General features: G+C 43.7%; 1 protein-coding gene across 1 annotated transcript in view; it reads left to right on the top strand.

The window, feature by feature from the left end:
* TENM4 (teneurin transmembrane protein 4) overlaps window positions 1-4310 on the top strand; it is a 421264-nt gene that overhangs the window by 335201 nt on the left and 81753 nt on the right. The window lies entirely within an intron of this gene.

Below are 4310 nucleotides of genomic sequence, written 5' to 3'. Positions count from 1 at the left end.
CAGCAGTGTGCCCTGGCAGCCAAGAGGGCAAACGGCATCCTGGGGTGCATCAAACACAGCATGACCAGCCGGTCAAAAGAGGTGATTATGGTGCTCTATTCAGCGTTGGTGCGTCCTCACCTCGAGTACTGTGTGCAGTGCTGGGCCCCATAATTTAAGAAGGATGTGAAGGTCCTTGAGTGGCCAATGCCCCAAGCCTGTCAGTGTTTAAGAGGCATTTGGACAATGCCCTTAATAACATGCTTTAACTTTTGGTCAGCCCTGAAGTGGTCAGGCAGTTGGACTAGATGATCCTTGTAGGTCCCTTCCAACTGAAAATATTCTATTCTATTCTTATTTTTATTATTTATTATTATTAACTTTGTGATATCACCTAGAATCTTTAGCCAACAATTGGGCAATGCAGTGCCCATGCACATAAAGAAAAGATGCCTCCCGCTCCCAACACCTCTCTTCTTGCTAATTTATGTTGAAATGATTAGGAAGAAGTCATTAAGATTACGGTTGTGTTAGAGGCAAGTGCTTAAAATCTGAGCAAACATGCTCAACCAAAACAAAAGCATTGCAAATTGGGAAAGTCTTTCATCTTATCTTTTGTCTGTCAGTGCTAATTGGCTCCCTTTCTTTTAAGAACAAAAATGAAACATAAGGGGTTCCAGCTGCACATGCTGTATGTATTGACTACTAACCACTAGCACTTGGGAGAGGATTTATAGATTTTAGCACCTCTCCAATCCACAACTTTCATTAAAGGTTTGACTTGGCCTGAGAAGGTGATAGGATTATAATGAGAGAGAGGAACATGTGCTTGCAACGTGTGCTTAATGCTGCCTTGTTCATGCTCAGGAGGGTTTGCACCTTCTGTAACACCGATGGTGACTAGGAGGCTTTCCGAGTGATGCTCCACCTCTTGGATGACATGATAATAAAATCTGGATAATAAAAAGGCATCCTAGGAAAACTAGTGGTCTCCTTTGGAAAAGGGTGACTCTGGAGCTGGTGCCTTTGTATTGCCTGTAGCTTAGGCATTGCTACAAAAAGGAGGAGGTCTTGCACGTTTATGCTATGAGTATCTCTGTCAACGTTACTGAACCTACTTTGCGTGAAAGTAAGATCCAAACTGCACTCTCAAGATCAGATTGCTGCGTATAGACCAGCACAAAACCTGTGTCTATTAGGACAGATAAATATGCCTGCAAAATTCCTGGACAATAATGCCTGCCATAACCTTTTTCCCACTTGTTTCCTTGTCCTATATACAATACCCAACTACTATGTGTAATCTTTCATTTAGATTACAAGTACTTTGAGGAAGGGACCATCTCTTTGCTTTGCAGTTGTGCTGTACCTAGCACAGAGGGCCTTATCTTAAACAGCAAACATACCAGTAAGCTAAACAGGACCAGAGCACGGAGGTGAGCGCTGCTATCCCAGCCCTGGACCTTTGCAATATCTGAGTAACTATTTCCTTCCAATTCCCAGGTGGTGAAAGGCAATTCCCCCCTGCTATAAGCCGCCTTCTGCTGGCAGTTCAAGCCAGGGATGTTCCTTTCACACCTTGTCCTTCCCAACCTCCAGCTGAGCAGGGGACCCAGGGCAGAAAGCAATGCAGCTGGAGCATCAGTATGCTCCACCAATCTTCACCGGACTGCTGGTTCCTCGGGGCCTGCTGCCAGCCTCCAGAAGTTAAATTAGTTTCAAGGAGCTCAGTGCTGCAGTTTGCTGACTCAGACCCCAGTAGGTACTCAGCTCCAAATGATAAAAATGACAAGAGATCAGCTATCTCAGACAAGGGAATCTGTTACCAAGTGGGATTCATCCTAAAGCTGGGATTTCTGTCGGCAGCTGCCGGTGGTCAGTGTAACCCCAGACTGCGTGGTGTCAGCTCTTCTGATTTCACTTTCTTCACCGTCCTCTCAAATGAACCTGCTTCTCCAGTCTGCTTCTGCAGAAACCTTGTGGAGGTCTGGTGTACGACTGACATTCAATAAATTGTCCAGGTGCAGTGCTGAGTCTCTTGAATCATAAAAATACCTTCCAAAATTGTGTGAGGCATGCGTGCAGATATTTTCTCAAATGAATGGGCACAGCAGTGCATCTGTGTACTCTGGAGGTAATAAATGGACAAGTGAAAGCCCTTCTTTCAAAGAACACCAGAATCCAGCGACTTCCTCAGTGGTGAGGTCTTCTAAAAATTACCCTGAAGTATTTAAGAGCATTAAGACTAAAATTGTCAGGGCAGAAAATGATGTCAGACATCCCTTATTTCTAATCCTAGCCTTGCTGCTGATTTAGTGGGTAGCATTAGATGCATCTCTCAACCATCCTAGGCTAGCCAACCAGCCTGTGAAAAGGAGATAACATTTACTTGCCTTCCTGACTGATTGATATAGCATTTATTAAATACTTTTTGCAAAGCACTTTCAAAATCACATAAAGAATTATTGCTATTACAGTTTCTGTTCTGTGTTTTGATAGTTTTCAGTAATTTTCTGAATAGAGCATGACTCTCTTCTCATCAGCTTTTTCACAGTGCAGTTTTCATGTGATTGAGTTGCTTTGGTTTAAGATGTTGATGCTCTTAAGCAAGAAGTAGCTTCTCCTGAACTACAGTAGCAGACTGCATGCGTTCCCAGTCCACAGCGGTGCACAGTCATATGGAGTCACCTGGACCATCTTCGGTGTCATTCTGGTTTGGAGGAAAAATGGGAGCATGCATGCAAGCAGTTACCTTGTTCCAGGGGTTATGAGATAACTGCATAAAACTCACTGGCTTTATTATTTGGCATATTCACCATAGGAATATATATTTTTGAAAATGTGCACTGAGTTGCCTTAAATTGATTTAGCAAATCAGTTTACTGATAGCAGGGCAATAACTGTGTTTTTAAAGTAAGGGAGTTTAAAGACAGAATTGCATCAGTTTAGCTAGATTGGTTCCTAAGCTGATTTTGTTGCTTTGGGTTTGGTTTGTTGTTTTGAGGGGGGTTTTTTTGGCATGACCAAGTTTCAAAATTAGTATCATAAGTGAAATTTCAGTTTTAAAATTACAGTGAACTGAATTTTTCACGCCTGTAAGTGGGTTGACTGTATTCCAGGTCTCTGCAAGTAGGTTTCACTCCTATTACAGTACTCAGATACAGCCTCTAATAGTGAAATCCTGGTCCTGTTTAAGTCGCATTACTTAGTCTGAGCAAAACTCTGATACCTTCAAGGCTTCCATGTGTTTTTAGCCTAATTATTGTGACACAGAGTTTTTTCAGATAAGAGGGCATGAAGATAAAACGACAGCTCTGAAACTACTCTATTGTATGCATTTCTCTATAAAGCAAAGTTAATAGATGGATCAAAGTATCAGTACTGGATTATAAACCACATTTTTGAATAAAGCTTTAAATTTGATCAAACTGGTAGTTTATAGAGACTGTAAATCCTCAGTATCCCATGGTTGTGGGCACGGTGTTAATAAAACAACATGTATGCACAACATGCTGCACAACCTGCACATGTACCTGCCATCTTGATGAGGAAAGAAACAGGAAGAGCCAGCAGATCAACACCTGGCTCCAAGCCTTCTGTCACCAGCAGAATTTTGGGTTTTTTGATCATGGGTCGGTCTACCAACACCAGGCCTGCTGGCGACAGATGGGGTACCCCTGTCTCAAAGGGGGAAGAGGATCTTTGCACAGGAGTTAGCAGGGCTCGTTGAAAGAACTTTAAACTAGATTTGAAGGGATAAAACCAGGCTTGCTAGAGATAAGCCTGGGGGTGGCATACCGAGGTTTGAGGGACAGTGTGCTAGCGAGGTCCTTCAGTCTGCCATCTCAGTCTCCATCTAGGGGATGGAGATCCATGCGGCAGCAAAGACACAAGGGTAATGGATGCATTAGAAACCACGGAAGCGCCTGAGAATGGTCACATAGGAATTAGGGCTTCTCGCCCCAAAAAGGTGGTGGATCAATAGCCCAACTGAAGTGCATCTATACCAATGCACGCAGTATGGGCAACAAACAGGAGGAGCTGGAAGCCATTGTGCAGCAGCGAAACTATGATACAGTTGCCATCAGAGAAACGTGGTGGGATGACTCTCGCAGCTGGAGTGCTGCAGTGGATGGCTATAAACTCTTCAGAAGGGATAGGCAAGGAAGGAGAGGCAGTGGGGTAGCCCTGTACATTGTAGGGAGTGGTTTGATTGTCTGGAGCTTAATGATGGTGACGATAGGGTTGAGTGTTTATGGGTAAGAATCAGGGGGAAGGCCAACAAGGCAGATATCATGGTGGGAGTCTGTTATAGACCACCCAACCAGGAT

Source organism: Aptenodytes forsteri, unplaced genomic scaffold (assembly GCF_000699145.1).
Source record: "Aptenodytes forsteri isolate BGI_AS27 unplaced genomic scaffold, ASM69914v1 Scaffold231, whole genome shotgun sequence".
Classification (NCBI taxonomy): Eukaryota; Metazoa; Chordata; class Aves; order Sphenisciformes; family Spheniscidae; genus Aptenodytes; species Aptenodytes forsteri.
The sequence above is the reverse complement of the archived record's forward strand: the minus strand, read 5'-3'. Positions and strand labels throughout refer to the sequence as shown.